Here is a 15479-nt window from a genome sequence, read left to right as displayed (position 1 = left end):
AAGGTTTTGGGGGGAGAATCCTTCCCTGCATCTTTGCACTTCCAGTGGCTTCCAGCATTCCCCAATCGGGGCCAAGCCAACCCCTGCCTCTGTTCCCACGCACTTCTTTCCTGAATTTTTGTGTTTTGTGTCCTCTCCTCTTATACAGATGCCATTTATCAGATGATCGCATCCCAAGATTCTCACCTAATTACATCTACAAAGATTTAACTGGTTGAGGTTCCTTTAGAATATGAATGTTGGGGTCAAAGGTCACAGTGGAATGAAACTAATAATCAACTGCAACAGAAACCACACAAATGACACACACAGCAACAGAATGATATATATTTCAGCAATCAGTGGAATTGGGATAAATTAAAAAATTCTTAGAATCAAATGATAACACAATGTCCTTGAATCTATGGGACACAGTGAAAGCTGTTTTAAGAGAGAAGTGTGGAGCTGTGAGTGCCTACATCAGAAGGGCAGAGCATCCTTAAATAAAAAAAAGCCTGATGATGAGTCTCAAAATCCTAGAGAAACAATAGCAAACCAAACCCCAAACTGATAAAGGAAAAGAAATAATAAATGTCACAGCAGAAGAAATAGATACATTTACAGCCTATCAAAGTGAAGCCCAGAGGATATAAAAAGCTTAAATATATCAATAACAACCAACAAGACTGGTTTGGTACCAAAAAGTTTCCCAACGAATAAGCCCAGAACTAGGTAAGTTCATTGCTGAATGTTATCAGACTTACAAAGAACAACTAATACCAGTGTTCCTCACACTGGCCCATGGAATAGGAAAGGAAGGAACGCTGCCAAGTTTGTTCTGTGAAGCCAGCATCATCCGAATGCCAAAAGTGCATAAATACTCAACAACAAAACTACAGAGCATTATCTCTAATGCACATATATGCCAAAATTCTAAGTCAAATTATTGCAGATTGAATTCAACAACAATTTTAAACGATCATACACCTTGACCAAATTGGATCAAAAGATGGTTTAATATACACAGATAAATAAATGTAATATACCACATAGATTCAAAGATAAAAATTGCAATGATCATGCCAGCAGATGAGGAAAAAGCCATTGACAAAATTCAACACCACTTCATGATAAAACTCCTAAAGAATTAGGTATAGAAGTATCTTACCCCAATATAATAAAAGCTACAGTATGTGTTCAAACCCACAGCCAACATCGCACTAAGTAGGAAAACTGGGAACATTTCCTCTAAAATCAGGAGTGAGGCAAGGCTGGCCAAGGACACCACTTTTGTGTCTGGAGTTCTTGAGATTTTTGCCAGGGGTATAGTTCAGTGGCACAGCACTGCCTAGTAAGCATGAGGTTGTGTGTTCAATTTCAGGTACCTCCCCACAATAAAACCCAAATTTTAACCAGCAGAATTGGTGAAAGAGAGAAAAGGAATTCAAATAGGAGAAAAAGAAGCTAAACTATCCCTCCCTGCAGATGATACGAGTCTTAGAAGCCTTAAAAGAAGACTTTAAATCTAATCACTAAATTGAGCACAGGCAGGATACAAAAGCAACACACAAAATCAATAGCTTTTCTCTATACACCAATAATGAACCCACTGAGAAAGAAATCAGGAAACCAATTCTACTCAATAATGGCTCCCAAAAACTAAATACCTATGCCTTGGAATTGACCAAACCAAGTGAGAGACTTACAGTGAAAGGTTCAGGACACTGAAAAAAAAATGAAGAAACTGGAAGATAAAGACCTCCTGTGCTCAGAGCTCAGCGGAATTAGTATTGTTAAAATGATCATATTACTGAAACAATCTACAGATTCACAGTCCTCATCGAAATTCCAATGACATTCTTCACAGAACTAGAAAAAACAATCCTCAAATTCATATGGAAGCACCAAAGACCCAGTATGGCTAAGGCGATCCTAAGCAAAAAGAGAAAGCTGGAGGCGTCACCAAATTATTACACCTGATTTCAAGTTATGCTTCAGAGACACAGTAAGAACAGCCGCAGGACACCAGCACAAAAAAAGACACACAGACAAATGGAACAGAATAGAAGACACAGAAGCAACCCCACAGCCACAACCATCTGATTCCGGACAAAGCATTCAAAAGCACAAGCTGGGAAAAGAGAGCCTGCCTAACAAACGTGCTGGGAAAGCTGGGCTTGAGACAAGGCCTCTAGCTCTCACCCTGTACCAACATCAATTCAAAACCTGAAGCTTCTAAGGAAATGCATGGGCAAAACATTTGACGCTATCTGCACAGGCAAGGCTCCTGAGTCGGACCCAGTGACACAGAAACAGGAGTGAGAATCAGCCCGTGCAAACGGGAGGCTAACAAGCTCCTGCACCAGGGAGTAGTGAGGACCGCGAGTGGGGAAGCAGCTACAGAATGCAAGAAAGTCGCTGTCAGATACTCTGCTGAGAGAGGGGAGCAGACCACACACACACACCCTAAAAAACCTAGTGAATAAAGGGCAAATGAACGCAACCATTCTCAAAAGGAAGAATACAAATAGCCAGCAAATATGTGAAAAATGTTCAGCATCTTTTCCCATCAGGGAAATGCAAATCAAAACTGTACTCAGATTCCATCTCATCCCAGCCAGCACGGCTGTCACCAAGAATGCAGATGATGGTGGTGATGATGATGAAAGCTGCAGGATATGGGAAATAAACCTTTCTACACTGCAGGGTACAGTAAGTTAGCACAGCCACTGTGGAAATTGTTAGGGAGGTTCCTCAGAAAACTAAACCAGAGCATGCATTTGATCCAGTCATATCAGCCCTTGATATAAACCCCAAAATATTTTTTAAAAACACACCATTGTGATACACGCATGTTCATGTTCATGGCATCACAGTTCACAATAACTAAACCATCTAAACAGCCTACCAACAGATGAATGTGTGAGGAAAATTATAATACATATATTCAAAAGAACATGATTGAGCCATAAAGAATAAAATTATACCATTTGCAGGAAAATAGAGGCAATTTTGCTGAGATGACAGATCCACTATTCAGTCTTTCTGAAACATTCCTTCTTATGTAGTTTGCTTTTTGCATATGTTTTTTTCAAATTATGATCTTTGAAAACTGACAGAACTTTCTACAAATAAGGCAGTACTTGATCATTTGATTCAGCAAAGCAGTACATTCTCCTCGGTCAGGTTTCGAACACCTCTTTATCCACTGATTTTCTTTTTGGAGAGACAGTCTTTCCTCTTTTGAGATAATGCTGAAGCCATGCTGGAGTTTAAAAAAATCATACATAAACAATACATATCGGATAATTGAATGTGTAATTATAACAGCATCACAAACAAAACACTATTTGATACCTTTGTGTAAGTTCCATACCACCTTCACTGATTTGAAATGAACCAAGCCCAGGTTTGAATAAACACAGCACATGAGAGAAGGGGACGTGAAATGCTATCTGCTTAAGTTGCACAAATGCACATCACGTCCCAAGCATAGTTGTTTGTGGTGGGCACAGGATCGAGTCATTAAAAACTCCACCCCGGCCCCATGGTGTTCTTAGGAGCCCACGTCCCTGGGACCTGGTCGTTAGCTGCCCGGAGCCCTGCAGACTGTGGCTGGATGAGCCTGGCAAGCGTCCTTGGATCTATCGCCATTGAGTTTGTCTTTGGGCGTCGGAACCAGCCGCTGCCTCTGCATGTTAGCACGCGCTGCCTAAGCCACCCAGGCCCTCCTATTTTCTCACCCTTATTATCATCCCATGTACCCCAAAGCCCGCTCCAGGGGTCTTCTCTGAGTCCAGGAGAAATTCTGATGCTTGCCCTGTGTCCCCCACTACCTGTGCAGTGGTGTAGTTGCAATCCTTCTTTCCCTTAGGGACGAAATTCTAGGGCCACATCCACATCTGTCTGCCTTTTCGTCACTGTTGCTGTGCATGGTAGGTGGCAGCATTTGTGCTTGATAAATGGGTTCCAGAGAGCCCTCATCAGAAAGGTCTCTCCTGTCATAGCCGGTTTCATCTCCCTGTCTATCAGCATTCAGGGATCGGATCACCATGGTGGAGCCACCAGGTGCTTAGCCTCCCTTTTCAGCCCGTGCCCTTAGCAACGGCCAAAAAAAAAGACAGAACCCTACTCAGAGGGGGCGACAGGAAGGGTGCTCTTCTTAGTGAGAAGACAGCACCTGAAGCTGAGGAGGGACAGGACAGAGTGGCAATGCACTTGGCGCTTCCTAAGCTCAACAATGGTCGCGCTCAGTGACACCAGCTGCTGTTACTCATTCAGGTGCCCAGGCTGCCCTGTGCTATCTGAATCGGGCTTGTTTACTTGGTGGACATGACCCTGGGCTGCTTCTCTGCTCCTTGTCACCTCCTTGATGCCCATGAAGTGTCCCAGGAAGGAGTTTACTAAAGAACAACACTGGTCAGCATGGACTTCAGTGCTCTGGGTCAGGAAGTAGAGGCCCAACCCCAGCATGGCGACCATCTAGCCTGGACAGTGGCATGGTTAGTGCCAGGGGACTTCCGGAGCTCAGAGAGGAACAAGAGGGTGTTAGCCACTGTCCCCCACCAAGCTGCTGTAGAGCCCACAGCTTGTATCAACCCAAAGGGGTTGGGGTAGTAGACATCTTGCCCATGCCCCACCAGCTGTGGCTGGAATTTGCTTGTCCAAAGGAGGAAGTTTCAGCACTGTGTCTTCCCGGAATGGGATGGGCTATAAAGAGTCTCTTTTCCTACAAACTGGGGTCCAGCCAGGCAGGAAGGGGAGCTGGACAGAGACACTGTGGAGTCACTGTCGACCTCATGCCCTCCATCCTTCAGGCAGGGCTGACGTTCTCCACTGGGAACCGCCAAGGGCAGACGCACCATTTTAACTTGAGGGAACCCATGAATTGTCCTCTTCCCCCAGAGAAACATTGCTCAAATCAGAGACTGGGAGAGACATCAGACCTCTACTCTGGAAAAGGTGGGTGGCTCCTCAACCAGCAGAGGACCAGTTCCACAGCCTGGGGCAGAGGAGAGGACATCCACGCCCATGCTTTGGGATGTGCAGCAGGTGCATCTGTGAAGCTCCCTTCCCAATGCCAGCAGGAACATCTGCCAGGTGACCTGATCCTCTGCCCAGAGGCTGCTGGGGATTTCCACAGGGAACCACTCTCCCTGGTGAGGATTCTCCAGGAAGAGCAGGAAAGAGGCAGGGCAGGACAAGGACAGGGACCGGGAGCTGAAAGGATCTGCAGATGGGATCAGGCCTGCAGCCTTGGGGAGCTTGGCTGAAGGAAAGGTGCATGGCAGGGCTCCAGCAGCAGGCAGGGCAGGGCTAGTCTACCAGGAAGGGACATCTGAGCCCCACAGGCAGAGGCCAGGCTGGGCAGGAGCAGAGGTTTTGGCATCTTGACACCAGGCCCTTGTGGAGGTGTCCACTGTCCACTGGCAGGAAGGATGGATGATCCTGGGTCTGAGCAGAGGATGGGGTGGTTTCTATGGAGAAGCCAGGCCTGCAGGGGGTCTTCAGTGATGGGCTCATGAAGCAGGGTGCTTCACAAGGGAACTGGGGTCCCCGGCACCCTGTCTTGTGCTGGCCTTCAAGATGCAGCTGAGAGTCTCATGCAGAAAGACTTAGCACCACATGTCAGAAGACAAGGCTCCTGCTTGCCTCTGAACCTTGCTTTCTTTTTCTTGCTGTCACCTCACATTGTGAATTTGGATGACACAGTCTGTCACAAGACTTGCAAAACTACTGTTGGAAAATATACTCAGACAGCTCTGGGATGGCACCGCAGCCTTGAGCCAGCTGCATAGGATAAGCACGAGCTCCAACCGAGCATTCTGATGAAAGCCAAAATCTCCCACCTACGCCAAAACCACGTGTGTGCATTTGGCTTCCTGTTGTGCTATAAGAACCCTGACCCTGCTTTAATCTGGGGGCCACCTGACCTTTATGTACTCTCTGATGTCTGTCAGGTGAATGAAGTGTTTAATGTCTATTTCAGTCACCTACATAACTGTCTTTTGATGCCCAATACTAACAAAAAACACACTGGGATGCTATTTGGTTGCCTGTTCCTAAGCCATATTCTGTGTCCTGTGGCAGTTGGCCAAGGTTGGGATAGGGGCCCGGGTCCACCTCCCCCCACCATGGCATGGAGTTTGGTCTAACGGTGCGCGGGACAGAGTTTGAGAGCAGCTGCCATGCGAGTTAGGCGCCCAGGGCAGTGGTGGGCTCTTCACTCTGCCTTAGAAACCAGGGTGGGGACAGGGATGGGAGGAGAGAACAGAAGCGTCGCTGAGTGGTGACGCCTGTGTTTCAGCTCCCTGGCTAAGGAACTCACAACCTGAAGCTTGCTTTAGGGTCCAGGACTCTACTCAATTTTTGACTCAAATTCCCAGCCTGCAGGGCTACAGGGAGAACCACTGCAGTCCTTCTTGGGACCCCCACTCCCCAATCCTGGCACTGGGGAGGTCAGGGGTCACAATGGCAACTGTCACTCTGTCCTCCGGACTTGTAGCTCTCACTTGCACCTGTGCTGGGCCAATGTGGGTGTGACCACTCTCTGGTGTCCTGCTGGGAGCCAGGATCGCCCATGTCTGCTCCTGGGGTTCCAGCCTCACACTCCCCTCCTCCCCCCAGCCTACAGCTATCTCTGGTCCGGGAAAATCTCCCCTCATGACTCTCCAAGTGTAATTGTTCTCAGGAGCTCACATCCTCCCAGCTAAGGACCAAGCCACCCCCAGCTAGTGTCTCAGGTGTCAGCCAGACAGTGGTGTCAGCCTGTGTCTGTGGCAGAGGCCTAGGTGAGGAGTGAATGCAAAGAAAAGGCTCAGCTCAGTCTGCAGCGTTAGCAGTTTTAGTCCAGGACGCTGGCCCTGCTGCCTGTGACTGGCAGAGTGATGAGATGGGGTGAGGTATGTGCTGACGGTCAGCGGGGAGGACAGGAAGGGGCCAGCTGGGTCTCATCTATCAAGGCCTCCCCTGCACTCAGCCTCCCAATGTCCTCCCTACAGTCTGCTCTGGGGACCAAGCCTCAGCACCTGGGCCTGTGGGTGGCCCCCCAGAGCTGCACGGTAGTCGTGGGATCGTGCCTGGTTTGCACCACCTGTGGAGCAGCCTGGCTCCCGGTTCTCTCTGCTGCACACCTCTGGTGTTCACATGTGATAATCTGAGTGTGAGAGATGGTCAGCTCTAGAGGAGAAGGGCTTTCCTTCCAGTGAGGGAAGCAGCCTCAGGACAGACCAGGACCTACTGTTCCCAAAGCCGAAGGGGGTATTGGGCAGCTGGTACGAGCCTGGTGCAGGGGGAGGGTAGGTCAAGAAGAAGTATGTGCACCAGGGGTCCCCAGGCGCCACACACATGGGGACAAGGGCCAGGGAGGACAGGGTTTGCTGGGGCAGAATCAAGGGCACCTCCTCTGCAGACTTCTACAGCCCACAGTTATTGTGGAGGACCCTGCAGTGCACTTAGCAGTGGCCTACTGTGACGAACTGTAACCTCTCCACACATTTGATCTAAAAAAATGCCTTTTGAAGCCGCCCTGGAATCTGTGTCAGCTCCCACAGAAGCTCGCAGGAAGCTGGGCGGGAGGACCCCCCACTGGCCACCCTGTGCTGGGAGAGGGTTTGCTCTCCTAATTGTCCAGCCCATTAACACCCTCATTACAAGCATCAAACCACTAAAATGTTACAAACAGGGACGGTGCAAAAGTAATGCAGGGTAATGAGATGAAATTGCCATTAGTGTTTTAAAATGATGTATCCAGAAGATGGAGGTGATTAACTTGTCTGTGAATTCATTGCCACTTCCCTCACATCTGGGCCGGCAAAGTGTCAGACAAGTGGGAGGAACATTCCCGGTCAAACCAGAAATATTAGAGCCAGCCTAAGAAAGTAGATGAGTAGCTACAGCTGGGATTCAGGAACACTCTGCTCTGCCCGTCCTCTCCTTGCTGTGTCCAGAGACGTCCCCAGGGTCCCAGGTCAGGCACAGGGACACCATCCACCACGGCGGAGTGAGTGAGGAAGCGGATGCATTGTTCAGTGAACAGCCGTAAATGATACGCAATTCCGTTTGTTGTTTAGAGAGGGATCTGTACCTTCCGGTGGGTTTACTCTTCATATCTGTGTAAACACAGAAACTATCTGGATGAATCTGTGCCAAACTGTTACTCCTGGCGAATGGACTGGGAAGTGGGGAATGAATACTTCGCTTCAGAAAAGGCCAGATTCTAGGAGCACAAGTGCTCGTGCCCATGAGATGCCACAGGCAAGAGCAGAACCTCCCAGCAGCGCACTGCACTCATGTGAGATGCCAGCCCCCACTTCAGAAGCAGACGGAGCACCAAGAGCTGCTGTCCCCCAGGAGTGACACCTGAATGTCGCTTTCTTTGATCCTCTTTTGCATCTTCTAAGATGTCTACAATGAGGGCTTTTACTTTCATCATATATAGACACACAAGGTTTTTAAGAGAAAATGGAAAACAAGCATTACCCAAGCTCAGTTTTGGTAGCAGAAGTTCCTGTCCCTGACGCCTGTGATCTACGGGAAATTTGCTCAGGTTCTGTGCCTGAGAAATGAAGCAGCTCCCCCAGGGCAGGCCAGGCCTTGGCCTTTGTCTCTGATGCTCCTGGAATAGAGCTCTAGAATCCAGTGCTCCCAGACTTGCCTCCTCCCCCACCCCATAGGTTCCTGACCACCCTGAGATTGAGATCGAGGCTGGGGCTCAATGGACGTTGAGTCCACCGGGTCTCCAACTACGGTGTTATGGATTAAGAACTGGTGGTCAACTTAACGCCACCTGGATTACATCAGCATGGCACTGAGTGAAGATGCTCCACCTAAGGGAAGTTGCCAGCATAAATAGGTGGAGAAGGAGAAAGAAGTTGTTAATGTGTTGATGCATTATTGCATTGCATTGAGGCATTGTGGGTTCCCCTACCAATTGCTGTTTGAGCCTTTGGTTCTCCTGAAGAAGTTTTGGTCCTCACATCAAGCATTGCTTCCTGGCTCTGAAGGGAAAGATATGTGCCACTTGTTCTCCAGGATGGGTTCGTCATGCTGGCTTCCTGGCATGTACCCGACTGTGCTTGTCGTTGGAAGAGCTCGGCCTCCATGTTGCTGAGGGTGGCTGTGGTGCCTTTCAGGATAGCCCTGGTCTTTGTTGTGAGTGTGAGTTCCCGGCCCCAGCGTAGAACCCTCATCCCACCAGCACAGCTCTTTCACCCTGCTGGCATAGACTTTCTGGCTCCCACCGCTGACCTTTGGGCCTTCCCAGCACGGATCCGTAAAAGAGACTGGTGTGAGTCCTTCTTGTGGGCTCAGGACCTCCAGTTGGACTCGTGGGAGGCATTATCTTGAGCTCTGGGTTTTTATCTGAATTCACGTGGGACATTGCTGTGGGATTTAGGCCCTTGACTAAATATTCTATGTCTGGTTTTGTGGATAGATTTCCTGCATTTTCTTGTGTTAACTCCTAGTGACCATTATAAAAATATTATAAACTCCATGTCCTGATTCTAGTGTTCTCTGCACAACCCCTAACTACAACACACAGTGACGTCTGGCCCACTATGCTTCCCCTAACAGACCGAGGACTTTGCTTCAAAACGAAAGCAGAAGGTTTTAAATAAACAGGCAGATGCTACTACTGAGCTCTGTGTGGACGTCTGTGAAGGGGTGGTACGTGTCACACAAGAGTGTGGCAAGATCAAAGCCACCTTCAGATACACTGAATGTGGACCGCTGGCCAGGGAGCTCTCTGGGCAGCTCTGTAGGTGGTGGACGGGGGATGCACAAGGTGGGCAGGAGGCTGAGGCCCACATGTGTCAGTTTGTGAACAAAATGGGGCAGCATGCTGGAGAAGCCCTAAAAAAGACGGGGTTCTCTTTTGAGGAGTAAATTACAATATCATATAATAAAACAATAGGCATTTTATCCAGACAAGACTAGACTGCCAAGCAAGAAGACCAAGTCATAGGCACACAAAGACCCAGCCTCCTCTCCAGAGCTCTCCAAGCCGGCAGACTGTGGAGTTAGTAAGGAATCAGAGACTCCTCCTTAGAGCTCGAACCCTCAACAGACAAGGCAGAGAGCAGGAGCACCCACACTGGGGCAGATGGGCGGCGGTCACAGAGGTCAGAGAATCGTTCCACTGAGCTTTTCTAAAGACCTTTGCTTCCGAGCCTTAGATGTGATTAGGAGGGTGTCTAATATACTCTTTTTCTTTGGTTAGGTAGCAAGCTTCTGCTAATGTTGCAGAATATGTGGGAAAGATTTCCACACGGTTATTCAATTAAATAAAGTAGAAACTTTAAATAGATTGAGGTTTGTTAATATGGAACGAGATTTTATATATTTTTTTTGAGCTAGCAATTTCACTAGCAAGAAGGAAATAAAGCAAGGCCTGAGCAAATAATGTATTCTGGAGGACACTAACTATAATAAAGAGAAATCAGAAACATTGAAAGAATTCAGTGAGGTGCAGTCCATTCACACGTGGGTGCCTCCTGCTGAATACTTCCCATCGGTTCTCTACCTTGCAGGGCGTGTGACAGGATTGCATTTCTCGGCCCACTCTGGTTGGGCAAGACCACGGGACCTATTCGGCCAACGAACTGCAAGCAAAGTAGCAGGTATCCATCCAACCCACATGTCTACTTACCATGCCGGATCCTCTAGAGCCCTCTCTTCTCTCTGGCGTGGTGGCAGGCATGGTTTGGATGACACTGCCCCATCAGCCTCCATCTGGAAAGAATCCCAACAATGGCACAGAGTGGCCGAATTCCCATGTGTAACCTGAGTGCAAAGCAAGCAGCAAGATTTGGGATTGCTCGTTACCGCAGCACAGCCTGGCTTATCCTGACTGACAGGAAGGAAACCAGTGCGGCAGTGGTAAATAGTCACAGTGCACAGCACTGTCACATTTAAAAGCAGCTACAAACACCATATCCACCTTGAGGCGGTTTCATGTACCTATGAAAAGTAAAAATACTGATACATGTTCTCCAAATTTTGCTAAAAGGTAGGTTGTGAAATTATGTATGACCCGTCATGTGTGCACAGTACTTCTTTATAAGCTAGAGTCCTGTATTATATACTCTAAAAGTTAAACTCCCAGAGCAAATCTTAGAACTTCTTTTCAAATATGTATTTGAACTTTCTTATTTATAGTTTATCTTTTTCTTTTACAACAATTCTTCCTGCTTTCAAAATGTATATGTGGACCACAAGTTTGGTGTGTTTCTTCCATGTTTTGTCTGATTTTGCACAAGGTTCTCCTTTTCCCGTGGCTCTCAGCACAGTGTCTGACAAGGGGAGGCATGGTTGCACCCACCTATAATGTCAGCTACTCCAGAGGCTGAGGCAGGAGGATGGCAAGCTGGAGGCCACCCTGGGCAACAACATAGTGAGACCTCGTCTTAAAAAGAGCTAAGGATGCAACTTGGGGTACAGAGCCCTCATTCAATATCAGTATCACCAAAAAAGTGGGGGTAATCTTATGTCATATATAAAATGAAGTAAAATTGTCATCTACTTCCAGATGGTGTGGAAACTCCTTCCAAACTATTTAAAATATTTTAAGTATCACCTTATGTTCACAGTAGTGCTTTAGCCATGCTTTTGTTTTCAAAATTTCTGCAATGATTAGGTGTTAGTGTTGAAAAAAAAGTTACGTATTGAAAAATTTCTTGTGCTAGAATTCTGCATTTCAGGAAGACTCGTAGATAATTCTAGCTGATACCACGTTTTGAGAACCACTCTTGTAAGCCTGTTCTTCAAACTAAGGCTTTCCTTTTCTAAATTTCAAGTAGCATGATCAAAAACCTAGAGGCTGAAGGAAGCTCCAGCCCAGTTGCAGGAACGTTTGGTGGCACCTTCAGGACATCGTGGAAGGAGATCAAATTCAGAGGCAGCTGCTGAGGGAGCTCTGGGGAGAACCCGGGACCCAGGGTGGGACTCACGGAGCCGTGGCTGTGGGTGTTCCCTGTAGCCAGTTTCTAACAATAGCTTCATCATTTCTAGAAAGCTCTTTCTATTTCCAGTTTGACTATTTTCATCTTTCTTTCTGGAATGAGATGATTTCATATAAAAAGTTTCATTCAGTATTTAAAAATGCATATTTTTCTTTAATGTGTTCATAAAGTAGCTTACGCTGAAAATTTCCTACCGCTGAATCACATTTGCGTGGCTAGGATGAATCCCATTTCAATATGCTGCTTGATTTAATTTGCCTCCCCCTGAACCATCACTTTTATAAAGTGAGTTAGGGTTCCAGCTTTCTCCTTTTGTTCTCTTTTTCTTTGGTTTGGTAGAAAGACCATGCTACTGTTACAGAATGTATTGGGATGGTTTCCCTATTTTTACTTAAGTAAAACAGAAATTTTAAGTAATATGGAGATTTATAAATCCTTAAAAAATCTGGATAATTAGGTCGGGTGTGATGGCGCATGCCTGTAATCCCAGCACTCAAGAGGCAGGAGGATCATTGCGAGTTTGAGATCAGTCTGGGCTACAAAGTGAGCTCAAGGACAACCTGAACTGCACAAAGAGACCCTGCCTCAAAAAAAAAAAAATCCTGGAAAATTTTCTAGAACTGTGTGGGCTTGGAGTACAGACATTAAAATACCTAACCCATTTATCCTATGTTTCTTGCTCTCTTAAATCTGTCAATCTGACTTATTTATTTATTTATTTATGTTGGTACCAGGGTTTGAATTTATGACCTTGCGCTTGCCAGGCAGGCACTTACACTGCTAAGCTAACTCCCCAGGCAACTTTTTTTGATTCTTAACAACTCATGTGCTTTTCCCTCAGATGTTCAAATTTAATTTTCTATGACATTCCCTTCAGTTTTATGACTACACATTCATCATCCCTGACACTGTTTAATATCTTTCTTACTGTATCTTTAAAAAAAGGAGAATAAAATAGAACAATAAAATGAAACAAAACAGTGATAAGACAACAGGAAATCCACAATCCTTACGGTGCACATTGTTATCCTCCAAATAGTTGTCAGACTACCGGCCCGAGGCTTGTTCAGTCAATCAAACAACACAAATGTCAGTTATTATTATCCAAACAACACAAATGTCAGGTTTCCTCCGTACTCAGTTATTATCACTCGGGCCTGCGTCAGTCGGACAGCTTATGGCATGGCGGGGAGTGGGCTGGGCGGAGGAGCTTCCTTGCTGGTTCTGCCTGGCCTCATTGTATCTTGACTGAATCTGTACGGTGTCTTCACTCTCAGGAAGAGAGAGAGAGGAAAGAGAGACAGAAAGGAAAAGAGGGAGGGAAGAAAAGAAGGAAAGGAAAGGAAAATAAAAGTGAAAAAGACATATTAGTGCTCCACTGGCTTGGTTGCTGCTTTTATATTTATTATTTACTTGCTTTTGGGATTATGTGGATTTTTTTACTTGCTTGAAAGATCAGTTCAACATATTTTAAAAATATTGTATTTTTTAATAAATGTATAAGGTTTGTGATTCTTTCAGTATGACACTGACTACCCCCACGGATTTTTATACATAGGGCCTCTTGGCTTTCCTTTCTAGTGAGCCCATAAGTTCTGTCTGATTGTTTTCTCTGTGATTCACTATCTTGGAAAACCCATTTCTATCCCAACTGAATGAAAAACTTTTCGAGGGAGTTAAATTTAGTTTCCTTTTTTGCCATAATTTATCAGTTATGAAATTTTCCTTTAGATTTTTTTCAGAAAAAGTTAAGATTTGTTTTAAAATGAGCTGCCATTTGTGAGCAAGAGAGAGACAGACAGAGAGAGATTGATCCACAGTTATTTAGAAGAACGTCTCTTTTTTACGTTGGGTTCCTCGGATGGTTGTTACAGGGAGCTTATCACTGTGTTACTCAGATCCCAAGGTCTTACTTTTATTTGCCTACTGATATCTGACACAGGTGGGTTAATCTCTGTATTGATCAGCTATTGCTGTAAAACTGAACCCCTTCAGACCCGGTGGCTTAAAACAACAGTAATTTATCCCTGTTGGGCATCTGTTGGGCATCACTGTTGGGGGTCATCTGGGACTCGGCTGAGCTAGGCAGGCTTGGCTGACAGCTTCTGCCCCCACTGCGGTGGCCAGCCTGGCTCTGCGGCTCTTCCCCTGTGAGTCAGCCAGGTGGCTTCGGTTGACTCTGATGCCCACTGCAAGTCCATGGTCAGATGGCAAAGCCCTTTGTACAGACGGCAGGACTCACACCACCCTGGCCAGGCCACACATCAGTCGAGAATCAGAAGTGCATGTAGCCATCTCAAGGACCTGCCCTGTGCAGTTTGTGATCTGCCCCAGCCTGGTCTCCTCTCTCTACAGTCCTACATGGTGGGCTGAATACCGTCATGATCCCTAAATGCTCTGTCCACATCCTACCCCCACGGTGGTGGATGTGGCCTCTTTGGAAGCAGTGTCTTTGCAGGTGTAAGTAACTTTAGGGTTTCAACTTGAAGCCATCCTTGATATAGGGTGGGCCGGAAACCCAGTGACCAACTGTCCTTGTCAGGGACAGAACAGGAGGAGACACAGACATGCCCAGAGGAGAGGTGACACCAAGCAGAGCTCTGAGTGGTGTGTCTACCACTCAGAACACCAAGAGCTCCTGGCAGCCGGAAGCTGTGGACCAGCTTCCTCTTCCACCTCCACAGAGACCAGCTCTGCTGCAACCTCAGGGTGGGGCCTGTGGTCCCCAGAGCCCTGACATAGTACATGTGCTTGCTGTTCAGAGTGAGCAGGCTGTGGTAGTCTGGGCAGTATTTTAGTTCCTTTGGGGAACCATTTCCTATAGACTGGGTGACTTGTGGGCAAAGAAAATCTATTCCTCACTGGTCTGGAGGCCAGGAACCTGGAAGCGTATGCCAGGGAGGGGCTTCCTCCTCCTCCCGGCGCACACTGCCAACTCCTCGCTCTGCCCAGTGTGGCTGAGGGACCACACTCATCCACAATGGACCCACATTCCCCCAAGGCCTGCTCACACATTGCTGGAAATCCCAGAAATCCCCTTGGTGTGCAAGTGATTTCTTATCACAGGGCTATACCGGGATCTGCCCCTGGATGTTGGCCAGATGCCCTGAGGCATGGGGAAGGCCGTCTTGAGCATTTGCATCTCTACAGGACCCTGACTCAAGTGAGGCCAAGATGGGCTTCAGGCAGGGGCAAGCAGTCCTGCCGGGGGCGAACTTTGCCAACCAGAAGAGTTCAGGGGGATTTGGGAGTTCATGATTTGGGGATTTAGCTACCAAAATGTCCCCAAAGCAGGTCTCATAGTCTCTCTTTCACCATTTGCTGTGTCACTTCATCTTTTCTGCAGTGCTGCCTAATAAAGACAGTGCGTCTGATTTTCAGCACACGCAGCAGGTAAGCTGCCAAAGAGGGGCTGGAAGTCTACATGGTAGAGAAAGGAAGCCATGGTTGGAAGAGGGCATATGGAGGGGCTTCTTCAGCACTGGGAATTTTATATTTATCAATCTGGGACTGGTTTGTTGGTTGTATTCACTGTGG

At 47.1% G+C, this 15479-nt stretch overlaps 1 long non-coding RNA gene across 1 annotated transcript; it reads right to left on the bottom strand.

Moving 5' to 3' along the window:
* Nucleotides 1-311: 311 nt before the first annotated feature.
* Nucleotides 312-14902, bottom strand: LOC134478738 (uncharacterized). The gene is made up of 3 exons (XR_010051542.1): nucleotides 12956-14902; nucleotides 10631-10764; nucleotides 312-3244 (listed from the first exon to the last, which is right to left on the bottom strand). It is a non-coding gene; the product is annotated as an uncharacterized LOC134478738 (long non-coding RNA).
* Between the last annotated feature and the right edge of the window lie 577 nt (nucleotides 14903-15479).

This window comes from Cavia porcellus, unplaced genomic scaffold (genome assembly GCF_034190915.1).
Source record: "Cavia porcellus strain 051 isolate PalLab524CR breed Dunkin Hartley unplaced genomic scaffold, mCavPor4.1 scaffold_14, whole genome shotgun sequence".
In the NCBI taxonomy this organism is placed as follows: Eukaryota; Metazoa; Chordata; class Mammalia; order Rodentia; family Caviidae; genus Cavia; species Cavia porcellus.
This window is presented reverse-complemented; position numbering and strand designations above follow the sequence as displayed.